Source organism: Adiantum capillus-veneris, chromosome 28 (genome assembly GCF_014529385.1).
Source record: "Adiantum capillus-veneris isolate H3 chromosome 28, ASM1452938v2, whole genome shotgun sequence".
In the NCBI taxonomy this organism is placed as follows: domain Eukaryota; kingdom Viridiplantae; phylum Streptophyta; class Polypodiopsida; order Polypodiales; family Pteridaceae; genus Adiantum; species Adiantum capillus-veneris.
Window position 1 is genome coordinate 125999573 of NC_140958.1, and position 21654 is coordinate 126021226.

Genomic DNA, 21654 nt, shown 5'->3' on the forward strand with positions numbered 1-21654 from the left:
TAGTTAGAAAGGTTTGTCAAAAATCAGGTAAAACATCCCCATTATAACCCCTAAGTGATCCAAAAAAAGACCCACATTAAACCTCTCATAGGGTAGAGTATGTCAAAGCTCCAAGGCATGATATATTTAGTTTCAAAAGTGGAGAATTTCACCCAAAGCACTTCCAAATAGAAAGCTTTCTAACTGCATACATGCAAGGCCTATCAAATAAAAAATTAGCCAAAATAACTCAAGAATTTGCAAAAAGAAACCCAAATATACCAACAACCTTGTATACTTTAAAGTATTTTATGAAGGAGAAGCTTTGTATTAAGCCCAGGAGTACACATTAATGCTTCCTAAAGCAATAAAAATTTATGAAATCTGAGCGAAAAAGGACCATTGAGAAGGAGAACAAATTGCTCAATCAATGCAATGGTTTCATCTACCATGAAAACTGTTAGAACAAGCAAAACCTGGTTCAACACAACCCTCAAGTGAATGGCACACAATTGAGGCTTCAATGGAAGAACATCATTCGGATAGATTGAAAAATTTACAGAGATATTCCAATGCCATATTTCTTAAACCCTTAATGCATCAGCATCACAACAACCAGTCATGGCAGAAACCAAAAAAAAAGAAACAAGTTAAGGGTATTTTTTTATCATCAACAATTCAGCACAACCTGAGATGTAATGCTTTGTTTGACTAGCTCCATAGTTATAAGATTTGGGAAGGGAGATCCAACCACCCCACACACAAAATCTGCAATGAACCAGTGTAATCAGCAGACCACACACTCAACACACTTTCCCAGTCACACACAATGTAGAACAAAGCTACGTAAACAAATTTATAGCACAAACTTCGGGCATGTCTTCTTGTGATGAGAACAGTGGATTGAGACCATCAACAATCCAAGTTGGAATATCGACAAGGCAATTTTTTTTGGGACCTTTGGTAAGGTATCAAGGCTTAAAGTAGGTTTAGTAGAACAAAGCTACGTAAACAAATTTCTAGCACAAACTTCGGGCATGTCTTCTTGTGATGAGAACAGTCAATTGAGACCATCAACAATCCAAGTTTGAATATCGACGAGGCAATTTTTTTGGGACATTTGGTAAGGTATCAAGGCTTAAAGTAGGTTTATATCCACTTTTGATTAATCACAATAAAACAATATATATCATCCTCTGCTAGGGAAGAGGTAGGCAAGTAAGAGTGCAACAAATGTTTGACCATACACCAGCTAGCCGGTCCAACAATATTACCAGGGGAGGTCAGCAAGCAGCAATCAAAAAAAAATTATGCATTCCCTTTTAACCAATCTAGTCAGTATTACGGTAAGCCAATCAGTAAAGCTTAGTAAATCTCCACAACAGGTCAGTCTTGGCGAAGTTAATTGATTTTTTACATAATGTAGAGAAGCACTAATAAATCTCGATAAAAAGGTATCACATACTGTAGATTACACCATTACAAACTTATGGTATATTTAAATGGAATCAAACACAACAATACACTCCATTACGGCGGGTCTTTCATAAATTTTTCACCAGGTAGAAGATACCATCACCAAATATAGCATTAATCTACGAACCCTTTAACCTCAGTGGTCCAATCATGGCAACCATTAGATTTTTACTAAAAAAATTATAACCCCAGTTCAGTTTATCACAGTAAATCACGAACGCGGTAAGGCATAAGTAGGAAAAACCTTGTGAGGCAACGGGTTGCTTCACCATCTCCATGTTGTAGGAGTTAAACCCACAGAAAAACTATCGCTACCATCTCTTTCTTTCAACAATTTTTAATGAAAACAAACAGTAAAGCAAGGCTAAGTGAGAAACAAACCCTAACCTGGTTATATAACTAGTAAACAATGGGCAATTTCCATCTGGGTACAGGTCACCAACCATCCTAAAAAGTAGTATAAGATACAGCTAGTCAACAAGAAAATAATCCTATTGAATAGGTAACTATACATGGTGTTTACCCACAAAACCAAAGGAGAGCCCATGCCAGCCATCTTCTCAAGCATTATGTGCAGTCATGTCTAGGTAGGCCACTAGGTAGGCCACTAGGTTAGGCTAGGTTTTAAAAAAATAGCTAGCAAGTGAGTCCTAGTTTAATAGAGGTAAAACAGAATAGTGTGTGTGTGTCTCACGGATGAAGCAATCAAAGCCAATATAGTGACCAAGTGTGTGTGTGTGTGTGGTTGGGGGGGGGGGGATTGACCACTTGAGATGAAAATCTTGTTCTTCTTTTGCAATTTTCATTGACCTTTTCCCACGTGTCTACGTAAGATGTGTGTTTTTCTATTTTTAGACTTATACTTATACACAAAATAACATAACAATTCAAAAGACAGTCGGCTTTAGACAAAGAACAAAGATTAGCACAAAAATGACACAGTCTTTGAATTATTTTTGTACATTAAAGTGAGAATGAAGTATCATTCTAGTGTTTTATACATGAGATAGTCAAGAAAAAATGATTCTAAGGTGAAGGAGGCAAGTTTCTATCTAAGAAAATTTGTAGTAGTCTTTCTTGACTATCCTACAAAAGATCCTAAGTAAAGATAGAATCCTCACCTGCATCCATATAAACAAGACAACATATTCGTTATCCTTGAATATGTTTTACAGGTGTCAACGAACCCTATCAGTTGTTATCCATGTCCTACTTAAAAGCTTTTTAACTTATACCTACCATCCATATATTGTTAAATAGAGACAAGTATCCATTCTCAACAGAAAATGGTATGAAGCTACCACAGTTTTGAAATCAAAAGGCCATTACCCCTCCTGATCAAGTGTATAGTATTAAGGTGTGTTTTTCAAAGGATACCCCATATATTTTAAAAGATTACATATATTTTAAATAGTTTTATGTTGTGATCAGAAGGCCATCACCCCATCTAATCCAAGTGAGGTCCTTTATATTAGGTTGTGAAGTATTAAGGTTAGCAATTATCCCATAGTTTTTAAGGAATTAATTTAAGTTGTGATTGATTCGAAGGCCATCACCCCTATTGATCCAAGTGTGTTCCCATTTTTTTCAAAAGAGTAAAGAAGTCAGTGTTGATGAGTGCACAACATGGAAGGGATGCAAGGGCTGAGAGATTAGGGTTCTCAGGAAGGAGAGAGAGAGAGAGAGAGAGAGAGAGAGAGAGAGAGAGAGAGAGAGTTTTGGTGAAGCTTCTTCTCACACTATATGTGAGCTCCTTATTGTTCTATATTATCAATAAGAAAGAATGAGATTAGGGTTAGTAAAGCGGTTAGCCTGTGATGGTATTGGCCTAATGGCCTTTATCCCCAACAACCTCCCACTTAAAGGACAATGTGCCAGTAAGCAGAGAAAGGGGTAAGTAAGATGCTATATTGATATAGAGATATTTATGGGAGGAAATCATTCTCATTCTCAAAAAGCACTCAAAAGCAACTCGCTTTTTTCAGAAGGCAACTCCATCTCCTCAAAGATTACTCAAAAATTTTCATTCAAGTTCTTGTCTCATCACTTGTGCATAGCTCTGACTTATTTCGGAATCCTTCTCTACTATGGAATATTTCCTATCCAATTCTTGCATCAACTACCATGTGATGCATCAAGAATACCCACACTTAATCCTTTTTCACTAAACTTACGGAACAAATACTTTTGCAATTCTTCATATCACTCATCCCATGATGTATCACAAATGTCTGTTTTGCATGGTGGAATACGTCTTCTCGATGCTCTTTGTCACCCATTCGATGACGCAACACAACAACTGTATTCGTTCTTGACCTTAGGTTGGGGACATTAGACTGGAGATGAGAATCTTGTTAATATGAGGTTTTCTTTAAACACAGTGAGGTAGGTCTCTATGATTCGGAAAAATCATAGATGCAACCATTAGATGAGGATATTCTCTCACTTTTTGTTAGGAAAGTACGAATAAAGGTAGAAGCCAGCTTATTTTAGAAATGCAGTGCAATCTACATGACGATATCGTGAAGTTGCACAGAAGGTCATCTGTGAGTCCAAGAAGTAACAATGTGCATGGGTTGAGACTCAAGAGAAATTACAAGAGAAAACCTCTAACAACACCATTCCCACCTCTCTCACTCTCTCTCTCTCTCTCTCTCTCACACACACACACACACACACACACACACACACATAGAATTGTCACTGTTGTAGTGTCTTACTTACAGATCAATGTCCCCAACTACTCATGTACCATTAATATGATGATATAATATTCTAGTGCCTCTATTACACTATCACTTTGTTAGATAGCCACCTAATAGGTGTATCACCTCTTTTTTCTTAGGGGCTAATACCCTATTGCTGGAATAACTGAAGATCTAGAAAAAAAAATTCTCTCTCCCCTAGCAGGTAACACTCCCCTTGAGATATTTTAATTGATACGTTTCTTTGCTCAAATCCTCCTCTCTTTACCCTCTGGGTGCCTTTTGAACGGTGACTAGTAAATGTTTATCACCCCTTCTGGCATAAACTATCCCCTATAATAAGCTTATTCACTTAAACTTGTTGTGATATATAGGACCTTGCCATTTAAAGTTAAAAAAAGGGGCTACATTTTTTGGCCTATTTTCTCCTCCCTATATTCTATGTGTGCCTTGAGGTGTAACCCCTCTCCTATCCCTAGGGTAACCCCCGAGGTGATTATACACCATTTGGATCAAGAGAATTGAGCAAGATCTTGATTATATTGCTAAAGATAGTGGTGCACACGCGAGAACTTACCCTTAAACTCACTTTGAGTGGAAACATACCCTTAAACTTATTTTCAAAGGGTTAATGAACCCATGCGTATTCAGGTACATGTCTTTAATGTGTTTCTCTCCTCCCGAGGGTGAAAGCTTCTTCTGCATATTCTCACCCCTGCCTGATGCATAATATGGTTTTCTGTGGTTCTCCCTTCTCTTCCCTCCATGCGCCTTCGCCATTAACTCCTAATAGCATAACATCGTAGCTACATACTTGGACTTTGGGACGATCGTGTAAGCGGAGCTTCAAGGACTCTGTAATCGATTTTGTTTAGACTGTCATCTACTTTCAACTATTTCAACAAGATGAGGGATGATCTTCCCCTCACTTGACTTCGGAACATAATAGTTATGAAAACACACAATTTTAATCTCTTGTCCCTCAAATTGCCTTAGTTATATGTTACTTAGTTACATAATAAGCTGGCTTGATCTTGTGATGAGAGAATGTAAACCTCAAAATGATGCTTAGCTTTGAAAAAAAAGATATATGATAAGCCACTTTGTTGTATTTTTTATAGAACTTTAAACCTCTATGATTTTGGAATTTATGGTAAATGAGCACACTGATCAGTGACAGTTGACTTAGTATAGCTAAATCACTACATGCTTTCAATGACAATAGTTTGACAAAATAATGGTACAAAAAAACTAAATCGCTTTCAATGGGAAGGTTGACAAATGATTGACCCTGTCCTTGTAAGGTTTTGAGGTTGATTTTGTATAAATCTCAACATCAACAAAAAAATGGTAGCTCTATCTGGAACTAGCTTAGGCTTATACACTATTTGAGCTTTAGCAAACTTTACGCCTAGTGTATGGCTCTAATACAAAGTTTTGAAATTATTTTTAAGAACTTGTTAAACATTAAAACTAATAATAAACATAAAATTGAATTGCTTTGTTTAAACAAATCTTTTTTCAATAAAAAATGGACAGATTCTATAGATAATGACTTTTAAAACCTCATAACTTATCTGATGTCCTTAAATACAACATGCTACATAATCAAGATTCGTTTGGCTTACTAAATCTTTGACTAGGTTACTATTACAAGGAAAAGCGATCCTGTGCTATACTCCGGTGATCATTTGCCGATCGGAGCACGCAACCAAACGTCGTGTCTTAAATCACATCCCTTCCCTACAGGAGCAAGGGCCTATTTAATTACAGCTCGTAGGTGTGTGCTAGGCCGCTTTGTAGAAGCGAAGCATCGTTGCACAGTTCACTGTGGTTAATCAAAAGGAATAATCTTGCTTCTTTTAGCAGGTTCTATGTTGCATTGTCTATTCTTTGCTTTGTTTTCCATGCTTCACACCCTCCCCAAAGGAACGCATGGTGGGGTAGGAGCCTCCCACTGGGCTGAGATGGCAATATAGCCCTTTTCTCTTCTCTTATAGGAGGGCTATACATATTGTCTTATGTCCCTCAAGTCGCACTTTGGTATAGGCGGGCTCCAAAATCGCATCTTTAGAATGAAATCCGGTCAAGAAAGGGAATCCAATTAAGAATAAGCTGCCTATAAGCATCATAACATAAGTGGAAGGTAATAGAGAAACAAGCCCTCCCATTCTACGCATATCTTATTCATCTAACATAGCATAAATTGCTGAACCTGCGCTCAAAAAAGGTAATGCTTTAAAAAAAGCGTGATTCATTAAATGAAATACGCTAACTGAATAATTAGGAATGCCGCGAGCAGGGATCATATAGCCTAATTAACTACAAATTGGATAAGCTACGACTCTCTTTAGATCGTTTTACAACATTCCAGTAGTTGCCGCGAAGAATAACGTTATAGCTCCCACAAAAGTAATAACAATCAAAGCATTGGGTGAATATTCAAATAAAGGGGAGCACCTTGCTATCATGAATACGCCTGTTGTTACCATAATAGCTGCATAAATCAAAGCGGATACTGGAGTGAGACCCTCCATTGCGTCGGGTAACCGAGTATGCAATCCCATTTATGCAGATTTCCCGATAGCGCCGACAAGAGGTAAAATACGAATAACAGTTATGGCATAAAATCCCGTATTACAAAAAAGAAAATAATGATTAGATTTAGAAAAAACACTAACACGAGCAAAAGTGGTAGAAGAGTCCACTACTTAAAAAAGAGTAAAACGACCAATAATCCCGAGAGCTGATCCGAAATCACCTACTCAATTAACAGGCATAGCTTTAATAGCTGCTTTATTGGCTTAAAGTCGTGCGAACCGAGAATTAATCGACAAATATAAAACGAGACCTACTCCCTCCCGTCCTGGAAATAATTAAATAGAGTTATCCCCAGTAACCAACATTAGCGTAAGAGGGGTAAGGATAGATAAGTAACACATGAATCAGGGGCTATGTGGATCCTCGGACATATATGAAATGGGATAAAGATAAACCAAGCTACTGACGAATATCACTACAATTAGCATAACTACGGTCAGACTATCGAACACCGAGTCAAAAGTGACTTCACCAGGCCTTTCCCTTTACAAATCAAGCGAGTTTTTGTATCATGACATGACGCGGCCATTTACCCAAGTGACAGAATCGGGTGCTCTTTGAACTGTGTAAGATGGTCGCCCATCACACGGCTCACCAACTTAGGATTACGGTTAGTAAAGGGATAACTTCTGTGTACCCAGGCATGGAGATCTCACTTACCTGTGTCTCATTCAAGGGTACAGTGTCGCGGGAACACTCAAGTGTACGGCATCTGCCGAGCCGACTTAGGCCCTTTTCCTTCTGTTAATTCAAGCGCTTTCCTTCCCTGAGGCTCTGGGGGGCAGTTGGAAGCTAGGAAAAGGCTTTACGCTTTATTCAATATCCTTGCGTCGCTGAGCCCTACGGCAATTTCACTAGGCCAGGGGAGAACTTGCCTATTGGCGATCCGGGAGTTGGTTTTTGCTAATTAAAGAAGCGGGTACTGTGGGCCCTCTGTTTTACGCATTTAACCGGCAGCGGCCCGAATGCATGGTTCGCCGGTTCCACCGAATACTCTATTGATGTTGAGGCACGGGTGCGCTTGCTAATGGTGTGTGTGTTGTCCTTATTAGACTCAGTTAGGCCTTTATTTGTCTAGGCATCTGCGCCTTCTTGCTGCGCATGCGCGAGGGATATGCCTTATCCATAGCCTTCTGTATTGTGTGGGGGGACCCTGTCTGACGCTAGCCAGGATCCCTTCTCCACCGATCTGTAGTTCATGATCCGTAAGTCTTACCCGTGTCTCGGAGACACGGTCGGGAGCCGCCAAGGGCAGTTTTTGAGTCTAGTAGGCCAGGCCCCTTTTTCAACATGCTATGGGGCTCTAAAAAAGAAAATTATTCCATAGAGTGAGTCGAGCCCGTCTCGCCACAAAGCAACAGCAGCGTCCAGACAATCGATCTATCCGGCAATTCATCCGGTGACTTCACAGTCGCCAAAGAAGCCCCAGGAAGCATCAAACATCTCCAAGGAAATCCATGAAGCAATCTCTATATAGCAAGCACTGGCTCCCAGTGCAACTTCGTAAAAAACAGTCAGGGAGAAAGTAAAAGAGAATAAAGCACACGTAATAGTTACTATGGCGGTTCCTTTTGACCCTAAGAAACGACCAAAAGCACCTGCTATGAAGCTACCAAGTAGAGGCAACGATACTGTTAGTAAGTACGTACTTAATGAATCCTTTCTTTTTTTGTTCCGGTATTCATGGCAGTTCTTCTTTTATGGCTATTGCTTCATCTTATTGAGTTATCAGCAAGATTAGATTCGACAGAGACAGGTAAAGTCGTTATGATCGAATAAGATAGGAATTGGAATCTTTTTTTTTCCTTATTTTCTGCTTTATTTTATATATACTTTCACTGGTTTGGCTTCAAAAATGGTTGATTGGAATACGGAATATGGCATGTTGGAGGTTCATACTGTATCAAAAAAATGCATTTTTTCACATTAAAGACAAGCCACTTGCATCAAAAGGGGTGATGGCTTTTGATGCCTTTGTGGTGAACGTGTTTGGAAAAAAAGGGGGTTACTTATGGTTGGTAAAGATCCAGAATATATCTCTTGGAGGATATGGTTTAACTTGGATACTTCATACTTCAAATCATTTCAAAAATAAAGTTAAATAATTAGCTTGGATTTTGTAATATAAAAATGAGATTTTAAATAAATTACATTGTGTAAATACCTATTGACACTTGGGTGATGGCCTTCTAATCATAAGGATACCATTTGGAAAATATGGTTTAACTTGGAATAAAGAAAAGTTATTAGGTTTGAGCCACTTACATAAGAAGGTGTGATGGCCTTCTAATGCTTTACACTATTAGATACTCTAAATTTATTTTGGAATATAGTGGTTCAAGTTTTAAAAAAATTAAAGTAGGACAATAATAACAATTGATAGGTTCTTTGATACCTGTAATACGTATTCAAGGCTAGCAAATTTGTTGTCTTGTTTATATGGAGCTGTTGTCCGTCTTTGAAGATCCCTACTGATTCAACCTGAATGACCTCCAGAACTCTATTTCTTTTGTATAGGCTCAGTGGAATAATACCTCGTTCTTATTAAATTTACAAAAAAGAATCTAAGACTGAGTCATTGTTGGAATTAGGGTTGTAGAGAAACACACACAGCTTGGAGAAGACGAAGGAAGCTCAAGGCACACAATAGAGAGTGTGTTACTTAGTGTGCAATGGAAAGATAGATAGCCCTAGAGTGATGGGCGTATATACAATGCATGGGGGAAAAAACCTCCTAAAGAGGGAAAAAATGCCTCGTCGGTCCTAGTGTGTTCACACACATCACTACCACATGTATATGGTAACAAATCCCCCCTGGAGTGATGCGGTGAACGAGAGCTGGCACATGAGTAAAGGGAAGTGCCATGCCCTGAGGACAGGATCAGTCCACAAAGGGGAGTAAGCCCAAAGCTTTGCGGAAAGCTTCAAGCTTCTCACCAGACAATGCCTTTGTGAAAAGATCTGCAAGGTTGTCCTGTGTTGGCACATAAGCCAAGCTGATCTCTCTTGCTAAGAGCCTCTCCCTGACATAGTTGTCATAATAATCAATATCTAATTCTCCTAAATGATTTTCTCATATTAAACTGATCATTTAATGTGGGGAAGTGCCAAGGGAGAAAAAGCTAGAATATTGGTTAAGTTAGCAGACCGGCCACAGTAGGGATCCAAAGGAGGGAAAATAGGGATCCAAAGGGAGGGCCATCTGCAAAAGAGCCATGTGAAACAACGGGCTAAAAAGACCCTAAGGTTCAGCCCATTAAGACTTCCAAAATGCTAAGGTTCCAAAATTCAAAGGTTGTGTCCAAAGGTCAACCTTAGGGAAAATTGGATGCTTAGTGTGTGCCCAAAAAGTCTTTCTACATCCCTACATGGGAGGGGGCGAGCCCCAAAGCTAGGGGATGAGAGAGAAAGCCACACACACACACACAGGCTCCCTTTACACAAAGGGAATGAGGGACACATGTCAGCTCCCTAGGCCAGATGCCCACAAGGTATGCCCAATTCCTATTGGAAGACCCTTGAAGTGGACCAATGAGAATTAGGCTAGAGTAAATCTAGTTTAATTAATTTAAAAACATTTAATAAAAGAAACCAATAAGAATTAAGTGTCATAGAAGACTATTGGGCAGTCTCCCAAGGGGTCCAATGAGCATTCAGGAGCCCCATGGCTTGCCTGATTCCTATTGGCCAGGAGGCAAAGGGGTCCAATGAGAGTTTAGTTTAATTATTTAATTATCTAAAGCTCTCACAAAAGGGGAAAGGGGGACACATGTCAGAAGGCTATCACTTATGCTGCTTAATCCCTATTGGCTTGACCTGGGGAGGTCCAATGAGGCAAAAGCCAGACTAACTTAGCAGCTAGGGCTCGCCCAAGAGAGAGAGGGGGCTGATTTTTGCTTGGCATTGACACACACACTTGCACACTGGACCATGTGTAAAGGGAAAATACTCTATCTCCTCCCAAGCTTTAATGGAGAGCTCATCACCTACTCCAAGCTTGTGAGATAGAAGCCTACATCAACACTCTCTTGGCATGTGGATGCAAATCCAACCAAGAGCCAAGCTTCAATGCATGCTCATCTTCTCTACCAAGCTAATTACTAAGCTAAGCTATGCTAATATGAGTGATTATGTGAGGAGATGTACTTCTTTCTCGTAAGATACTTCTTTTTCCTCTCAATCTACTCTCATACCCTGCTAGCTCTCACCATCTTCGAAGGTGTGTGAGGTCTTGGGTCTGAGAACGGGGATAATTCAAGTTGTGTTTGATTAAGTGTTTTGCTTGGTGTATGAAGCTTCCATCTTCATTGCACTAGCTCGTCTTGAAGGAACACAAAGAATTGTATTGTACAATGTCTCTCTTGATGGGAGAAACCATAATACAAAGCCTTTTGGAGGGGGGACCGACTCCATGCAAATCCGGTCCTCAACTGTTGTCAATAGCTTAATTGCTCTCTCTTTTGAAAGTATTGTCGATGCTATCTAACTAGGTGTTATGCTTTTTGTTGCTCTCTCCACCCAAGCACTCTTGTAATTCTCATTAGGAATCAACTCTAATGAAATGCTCACTATGTTCATGCTAATTTCCGCTACACATAAGATTTTAGGCCATTAAATGTTACATTGGTATCAGAGCTCAAGGTTTCTCTTTTCTTGCTCAAGAAGGGAGGTCCTCAAGCTAGCTACAAATGGTTGGTATTATTAATTGCCTGTGAGTAAGTAGAATAGGGATTTTTCAGCCTTGCAGTGCGCCTGCCTTTGTGCAGTTAACGGGGCATCACCGTCGAGAGCTATGGTCTTAATAGTGGAGTCCTACGGGGCTTGCCTACGGCTTAACCACTATTGAGCTATTAGAAGCTTGACAGGAGCCGGTGCTGTTTTGGTGTCGAAAGACCCTCTCTTCTATTCCTTGCAATTAATGGTATTCGAGCCGCGGGTACAGTAGCTTGAGTGCTTTTTCTAAAGGGGTAAAGAGGAGTAGCAACTAGGGCTTGAAGTGCCAAAGTACACCTAAAAAGTTTACACCTAAAAGTTGTTAGAATGGCTGACAATATTAAGAGAGTGAAATTAATGTTGATAACTTTGATTTTGCTCATGAGCAAGCTACTAATGATGCTTCAATGCTTGTTAATTATCTTGTTTCTAGGCTTCAACAAGCCATGGGCAATCCATCTCTCCAAAGTGAAGTGCAACGGCAGCTCCGTGCTCACGGGATTCTCCAAGCTCATCACCATGACGAGAGAACACCTAGGAAGCCTCATTGTGAGACTACCAAAAGAGGTCTCTCTCCGATTCGGGAAGAAGAAGAGAATCCATATGAAGGGCTCAAGAACTTACTTCTTGATGATGCATCTCCTTCCCAAAGGAGAACTCAAGAGCCTCCACCGAAGGAACGAGAAAGAAGCGAGTCTCCCGCCACCTCGGCGGAGATGGCTCCACGAAGACGGCGGGCTAAACGCTCTCCATCACCACCAAAGCGGAGAAGACCATCACACTCTTCTCCACGCCATAATTCAAAGAGGGATGATAAAAAGCAAGAGAAGAAAAAGGCGAGAAAGAGGACACCCTCTTCTCCATCTTCTTTATCCTCTTCCTCTTATGAAAGCTATGGTGAAGACGACAAAGATCAAGACAAGAAAAAGGCGAGAAAGAGGTCACCCTCTTCTCCACCTTCTTCAAATTCTTCATCTTCTGAAGAAAGTGATGGTGGAACTTTTGAACCATCAAAAAGAAGAGGCCATAGGAAATCCTATGCCGCATGGAAGAGGTCGTCCAAGCTGAAGAAATTCAAAGAGGGAGGGAAGAGCATCTCTTTCCTTACCTATGATGGCACCTTCGGTGCTACAGACAAAGTTTTGGCCTTTATCCAGCAATTCGATGCGGCATTTGGAGATGAGGGCTTCACGGAGTCCTCTAAGCTACGCCATGTAGCTATGCACTTTCAAAAGTCCGCCAGACAATGGTGGTCTAGCCTACGAGCCAACGGTGAAGCTCCACGAACATGGAAGGCTTTAAGAGCTTCCATTATGAAGCAGTTTTTGGCCACCGATGCCAAAGACAAAGTACTCACCGAATGGCAAAGCTTAAAGCTCTCTCCCAATGAATCCATCCACAAATATGTAGACAAGTTTTGGGACCTACAACTCAAAGCCACTGTCTTCAAAAAGTTGGATTTTGGAGAGCAAAAGCAACAATTTTGTGCGGGCTTAACCGAAGAAATGGCGGAGTATGTCAACTCCCAAAGGCCACGTACCATATCGGCGGTAATACACCATACTATGGTGGCCTCGCGAATCAATTTCCAAACGGGGGGTAAAAGAAATAATAAGCCCCCGGAAAACAAAGGTTCCAATGAGCCTAAGGGGAAGGACAATGTCCAAAAGTCTCCTAAGGGCAATTCCAACAAAGCTAAAGAGAAGGGAGTTTACAAAGGAAAGAATAAACTCTCTCCTGAAGAGCTTGAGCGTTATCGTAAAGATAACCGGTGTTTCAAGTGCGGCGAACAAGGGCATGCGTACCGCGCTTGTCCCCAAAAGAACAACCGCCAAGATCCTCCTAGAGCTTCTTTGGTTGAAATCCAAGAGGAGGAGATTCACCAAACTCACCACAAAGGATCTCCTCTATGCCATGCTTGGGGAAAGGTAAGAGAACATGATGCTTTTATTCTCTTTGACCCTGGTTCTACTCACAATTTCATATCTATGGAGTTAGCCACCAAGCTAGGCATACAATCCTACGAGATGGGAGATATCCTACCCGCAGACAGTGCCTTCAAGGGGCAAGAAGCTTCAGTCACTCCCTTAATCGGGAAATTGAGGCTTCATGTCCAAGGCTATGTGGACAAAGAGGATTTCTTTATCTCTCCTCTCAAGCATGAGGATGTAATCCTAGGGGCACCATGGTTTGACCGTCTGGCTGCCCATGTTAAATTTCCTGAAAGGAGAATCTCCTTTAAGTTCAGGGAAAAGGACATGTATATAGATGCTAGGGAGATGGGTAACACCATCCCCATTGTACATACACCAGCTTTCAACAAGTCAATAAAGAGCTCTATTTCCGTGTACATGATTTTTGTTAAAGATTCTCAAAATGAACCTAATGCTTTAGCAAAAGAAAATAAAAGCAACCAAAAGGAATTAGAGTTATCCAATTTTCTCAAGGGGTTTCAAGATGTCTTTATTGACGACATCCCTTCTGAGCTACCTCCTAAACGAGGTAATGACGACCATGCAATTGAACTTCTTCCAGGAAGTTCACCGCCTAACAAACCTCCTTATAGAGTTTCTCAAGCTCAACAAGAGGAGATTATGCGGCAAGTGCATGAGTTAATTGAGAAGGGCATGGTTAGGCCTAGCTCATCTCCATTTTGCTCACCTGTGCTATTAGTGCAAAAGAAAGACGGCACATATCATATGTGTGTCGACTATAGAGCACTAAATAGGATCACTATCAAGAATAGGTTTCCCGTTCCACGGGTAGAAGACCTATTTGATAAGCTACAAGGATCGACCTACTTCAGTAGGATTGACCTAAAAAGTGGCTATCATCAAATAAGGATAGTTGATCAAGACATTGTAAAGACCGCATTTCGTACTACATTTGGTCTTTACGAATACATTGTCATGCCTTTTGGCTTGACTAATGCACCAGCCACATTTAACCGCTTGATGGAGAAGCTGTTCAGACCTCATCGAACCTTCACTGGAGTGTTCTTTGATGATATTATCATCTACTCTAATTCATTAGAGGAACATAAGCAACACCTCCAGGTAATATTTCAAGTTTTAAGAGAGAATAAACTTTATGTTAATCGAAAGAAAAGTGAATTTTTCTTGCAAGAGATTCAATATTTAGGTCACATTATCTCTCAAGATGGAATCCAAATGGATCCATCCAAGTTAGAGGTAATAAAAGGATGGCCTAAACCAAGGAATCTTCATGAACTAAGAAGCTTTATAGGTATGTGTGCATACTATAGACGCTTCATAGAAAAGTTCTCACAAATTGCGGGACCATTACATGACCTAACAAAGAAAAATGTTAGGTATACGTGGTCTGCTAAGGAGAACAATGCTTTCGAAAAGCTTAAAGAAAAGCTTATCTCTCAACCTGTGCTTACACTACCGGACCTCTCAAAACCATTTGAGGTCCAATGTGATGCTTGTGGTGATTGCCTTGGGGCTGTTTTGCTCCAAGAAGGGCACGCCATAGGCTATGAGAGTCGAAGGCTCGACCCTGTTGAGCAAGCTCTAGGCATATACGAAAAAGAACTCCTTGCAGTTCTACATGCCTTAGACTCATGGAAGCACTATTTATTGGGGACTCCTTTCATTCTGCGAACGGATCACCAAAGTCTTAAGTACTTCATGACGCAGACCAAGCTCTCCGACAAACAAATGAGGTGGGCAAATTTCCTTTCGCAATTTCATTTTCATATTGCTCACATTGCTGGCAAGCATAATCAAGTAGCCGATGCACTCTCAAGACGACCGAGAGTGAATGCGGTTTCCATAGCAACTCACAATGATCTATCTTTAATGATAGATGAGTATGCTATTGATCCCGATTTTAGAGATGTGATTTCAGCCCTTGCCTTAGGGAAGAAAGAAGAACCATTTACTTTACAAGATGGTTATCTTCTCTATGGCAATAGACTATGCGTTACTAACTCACTACGTGAGAAAGTAATGTATGAATCTCATGCTCCCCCATATGCGGGGCATAGAGGGATTCAGTCTACCCTAAAGGGAATTGAAACATATTTCTATTGGCCTACCATGAAAGTGAACATACATGAGTATGTTTCCAAATGTGTGGTATGTCAAAAGACAAAATTTGATAGAGGGAAGCAACTTGGATTGCTTCAACCCTTGCCAATCCCTAATTCACCATGGGAGAGCATATCCATGGATTTTATCTTTGGATTGCCTAAGTCTATCCATGGGAATACGGGAATATGGACGATAGTAGACAGGTTCAGTAAACAAGCTCATTTTATACCTGTCAAAAAGACTATCAAAGCCCATCAAATGGCAACCCTCTTCATTTCACAAATTTTCAAGTACCATGGCTTGCCAATATCCATAGTGTCGGATAGAGATCCTAGAATGACCAGTAATTTTTGGAAGGGTCTCTTTGAGAATTTAGGAACAAGGCTAAACTTCTCTTCGGCCTATAATCCACAAACTGATGGCCAAAGTGAAATAGCTAACCTAACTATTCTCGATCTACTAAAAGCCTATGTAACGGAAGTAGATCAAAGATCCCAATGGGAGAAGTACTTACCCTTAGTAGAGTATGCTTACAATAACACTGTACATACTTCTACAGGAAAAGCACCTTTCGAGGTAATTGAGGGAAGATCAAAAAGTCCCTTGCTACTTAAGGTACATGGGAAGATCTTCGCTGCAGATGAGTATAGCCGAGACCTACAAGAATCTTTCCAAAAGATTAAGGATGCTATCTCTATCTCACAGCAAAGGCAAAAGGCTGCTGCTGACAAGCACAGAAGAGCCCAAGCCTTTAAAGAAAACGATTGGGTCTTGTTAAAGTTTCCCAAGGCTCGATTAAGGCACACGACGGGCAAGAATCCTACAGGCCACCAAAAGTACTATGCTAAACTAGCAAAAAGGTACTATGGTCCCTTCCAGATTCTTAGGCCAATCAATGAGATGGCCTATCAACTTAAGTTGCCCAATCATTGGCTCATACACAATGCTTTTCATGTGAGCCTCTTAAAGCCTTACAAAGGAGAGCCACCTCAAGAACCAACTATTGAAGACCCACCGGAGATCGAGGACCACGAGGAGGTGCTGCAGCCCGAGTCCATTCTCCGACATGAAGACAAGGTATTAAGAGGCGGTAAGACTATCCGACGATATCTTATTAAGTTTAAGAATTATCCTTTTGAAGATGCTAGATGGATGCAAGGCATACAATTAAAGGATAACCTAAACCTTGTCAATGCTTACAATGCTTCCCAAGAGTAAGCAAATGTACAAAATGTTAAAAATGAACAAAAAAATTTTGTCTTATAAGACTCTCTTTTTCTTTATTTGTGCACAAAAATGAAGTAGTATGCATGCTTAGATCAAGTTTGCGGAGACGACGTCTCCCGAACACCAAGTAGAGCTTGTCACTCTACTATGGAAGATTGATAGGACTAATGTGTAGACATGCTTGCGGCAGCCTCAGGCTCTCAAGCGCCAAATGGACTAGTCATCCATTATGGAATGATGTCGTAGGGTAACATAGGGATCCTCTACCCGCTAAGAAAAGGACTCATGCATATGCTTTATCTTCTCTACACCATAGTCGAGGACGACTATGATTTCAAGAGAGAGGTAATGTCATAATAATCAATATCTAATTCTCCTAAATGATTTTCTCATATTAAACTGATCATTTAATGTGGGGAAGTGCCAAGGGAGAAAAAGCTAGAATATTGGTTAAGTTAGCAGACCGGCCACAGTAGGGATCCAAAGGAGGGAAAATAGGGATCCAAAGGGAGGGCCATCTGCAAAAGAGCCATGTGAAACAACGGGCTAAAAAGACCCTAAGGTTCAGCCCATTAAGACTTCCAAAATGCTAAGGTTCCAAAATTCAAAGGTTGTGTCCAAAGGTCAACCTTAGGGAAAATTGGATGCTTAGTGTGTGCCCAAAAAGTCTTTCTACATCCCTACATGGGAGGGGGCGAGCCCCAAAGCTAGGGGATGAGAGAGAAAGCCACACACACACACACAGGCTCCCTTTACACAAAGGGAATGAGGGACACATGTCAGCTCCCTAGGCCAGATGCCCACAAGGTATGCCCAATTCCTATTGGAAGACCCTTGAAGTGGACCAATGAGAATTAGGCTAGAGTAAATCTAGTTTAATTAATTTAAAAACATTTAATAAAAGAAACCAATAAGAATTAAGTGTCATAGAAGACTATTGGGCAGTCTCCCAAGGGGTCCAATGAGCATTCAGGAGCCCCATGGCTTGCCTGATTCCTATTGGCCAGGAGGCAAAGGGGTCCAATGAGAGTTTAGTTTAATTATTTAATTATCTAAAGCTCTCACAAAAGGGGAAAGGGGGACACATGTCAGAAGGCTATCACTTATGCTGCTTAATCCCTACTGGCTTGACCTGGGGAGGTCCAATGAGGCAAAAGCCAGACTAACTTAGCAGCTAGGGCTCGCCCAAGAGAGAGAGGGGGCTGATTTTTGCTTGGCATTGACACACACACTTGCACACTGGACCATGTGTAAAGGGAAAATACTCTATCTCCTCCCAAGCTTTAATGGAGAGCTCATCACCTACTCCAAGCTTGTGAGATAGAAGCCTACATCAACACTCTCTTGGCATGTGGATGCAAATCCAACCAAGAGCCAAGCTTCAATGCATGCTCATCTTCTCTACCAAGCTAATTAATAAGCTAAGCTATGCTAATATGAGTGATTATGTGAGGAGATGTACTTCTTTCTCGTAAGATACTTCTTTTTCCTCTCAATCTACTCTCATACCCTGCTAGCTCTCACCATCTTCGAAGGTGTGTGAGGTCTTGGGTCTGAGAACGGGGATAATTCAAGTTGTGTTTGATTAAGTGTTTTGCTTGGTGTATGAAGCTTCCATCTTCATTGCACTAGCTCGTCTTGAAGGAACACAAAGAATTGTATTGTACAATGTCTCTCTTGATGGGAGAAACCATAATACAAAGCCTTTTGGAGGGGGGACCGACTCCATGCAAATCCGGTCCTCAACTGTTGTCAATAGCTTAATTGCTCTCTCTTTTGAAAGTATTGTCGATGCTATCTAACTAGGTGTTATGCTTTTTGTTGCTCTCTCCACCCAAGCACTCTTGTAATTCTCATTAGGAATCAACTCTAATGAAATGCTCACTATGTTCATGCTAATTTCCGCTACACATAAGATTTTAGGCCATTAAATGTTACATAGTGGTAATGCACCTCGATGTGCTTTGTGCGAGCATGAAAAACTGGGTTCCTCGCAACTGCCAATGCGCTCTAACTGTTAGTGTAGATAGTGTTGGCAGTGTCCTGTCCAACACCCAAATTAGCCATAAGGTGTCTGCGCCATACACACTCAACCGTAGTTGTGAAGTACTCAGCCTCACAACTCGAAGTGTCCACAGTAGGTTGCTTCTTGCTCAACCATGATATACATGAACTGGCAAGCATGAAACAAAAACCACTTGTGGACACCCGCGTGTCAAAACAACCAGCCCAATCTGAGTGTGAAAAAGCATGTAAGTCTGACGGCAATGATCCCCCCTTGGGATAAAACAAGCCAGGATGTAAAGTGCCACTAAGGTAGCGGAAAATCCTCTTGACAGCCTACCAATGCTTAGACCCTAGGCTATGCATAAATCTGCTGACCTGTGAGACTGCAAACTGAATATCTGGCCTCGTATTGCATACATAAATGAGGCAGCCAACAGCAGTTTGGTAAAGAGTGACATCAGCAGGATCACCAGCATCATGTAGACTCAACTTCAAACCTGTTTCCATGGGAGTGGCAATAGGTTTGCAATCCTCAAGTCCAAACTTACATAGCAATGTCTCTATGTAACTTTTCTGACACAAGGCAATACCACCATCACACTGCTTAAACTGTATACCCAAGTAATGATGCAACAGTCCCAAATCTTTCATCTTGAAAGTAGCATTCAAATCAGCCTTGAATTTAGCAATATGTCTCTCATTTGGTCCAGTGATCAGCAAATCATCAACATAAAGAACCACGATGAGAAATAAATCACCCTCACGCTTTACATACAATGTGCTTTCTGTTGGACTGTTACGAAACCCTTGTTTGACCAAATGAGTGTCAGCTTTCTCATACCAAGCACGAGGATATTGCTTCAACCCATACAAAGCCTTGTTACATTTTCACACTTTGTCCTCTTGTCCTTTAATGACAAAACCACGAGGCTGCGTTACATAAACTTCCTCAAATATGTCACCATTCAAGAAAGCAGTAACAATGTCTGATTGATGTACATCCCAACCAAAATGAGCTGCCAATGCACATAGAAAACGCACAGTAGTCATACGACAAGTGGGAGCAAAAGTCTCTTCATAATCTATGCCTTTTTGTTGTGCATAACCCTTTGCAACAAGTCGAGCCTTATGGCGATCGATCTCACCATCCGGCTTGCGTTTCAACTTGTAAACCCACTTCGTACCAATGGCCTTTTTGCCAGGAGGCAAATCACATAAAGTCCATGTGTCATTTTCTATAAGTGCATCATATTTTGATTGCATGGCAGCCATCCAATTTTCTGAATTCTGTGCTTCATCAAAAGAAAGAGGCTCCTCAACATCATGTAAACTAGACACAGCCAAAGCATAACAATCTGATGCATAAGATGCATGGCGAGAGCCTGAACGAGTACGACTAGACAAAGGTGCATCCAATTTACTGTCATGCAAAGTGTGCACCAGCCATTTTGGCATACCTCTAGCCTGCTCATTTTCAGCCCTTTCCTCATCAAGTACATCATGTACATCTGCATCAGTAATAGGCTGATCTAAAACATTTTCAGAAACCCCCATAGGCTGTACATTTGCCTCATTGGAACTTACATTCGTATTTCCACCACTGAAAAGAGGCAACAAAGTGTCATAAATGTCATGTGAGCTTATATTACTATCTCTAGTACATGACAGCAAGGGCTGAACAGAATCTTCCACAAACACTACATCCCAAGAAACCAGAATACGTTTTTTTTGCGGATGATACAACCTGTAACCTTTGCTTTCAGCACTATAACCAACAAAAATACATTTGACAGCCTTATCATCCAATTTTCTGCGCTGCACTTGTGGCACCAAAGCATATGCCAAACAGCCAAAAACACGCATGTGGTCAATAGAAGGCTTTCTATCATGCCATGCTTCATATGGAGTAATAGACTGCAAAGCTTTCGTAGGACACCTGTTTAGTACATAAGTGGCACACATGATGGCCTCAAGCCAAAAAGAATGCGACAAAACTTGACTTTTGACCATACATCGTGCCATTTCCGTCAGTGACCTGTTTTTCCTCTCAGCAACACCATTTTGTTGAGGCGTATAAGGCAGTGTACATTGGTGTTTTATCCCACGACTAGCCAGAAATGCATTAAATTCATGAGACATATACTCCCCCCCTCGATCTGAACGGAGGGTGCCCATAGTACACTTCGAGACATTTTCAGCCATAGCCAGAAATTGTTTGAAGCACATAAAGACTTCGGACTTAGCTTTAAGCGGAAATACCCATGCATGCGTGGAGTAATCATCAATGAAAGTCACGAAGTACAGGTAATTGCCCAAGGACGGAGTTTGCATGGGCCCACAAACATCACTATGCACAAGCTGCAACCTGCATGTGGCCCGAACTGAACCATCCTTTGGAAATTTAGAACGCTGCATGTTACCCAAAATACAGCCTTCACAAACATGTTTGACAGGTGCTTCAAGAGGTGGAAAAGAAGCAACCATATCAGATTTCTGCAAACGCAGCAAACTGGCAAAATTCAAATGACCAAAACGTGCATTCCAAAGTGTTGCATCTGAAATAGCCCTTGAATCTGCAACAGCAGTTGCAAAATTTTGTCGACACTTGTCATACAAAGTGAGCTTATACAGCCCACGGCACAAAAGCCCAGATGCAACAATTTCATCACCAAAACTGAGATCATGAACTGTACATCTGTCATACACAAATTTGACTACAAGTCCAAGTCTAGCAAGTGCGGATACAGACAAGAGATTCTTCTTGGTCCCAGGTACATAAAGTGCATCAACAAGTGTAAAGGAACTGCCAATAGCAGTAGTGACCACAATCTTTCCAACTCCCTGAACTGGATAAGAGGCGTTGTTGGCACAAGTGACTAAATTCCCAT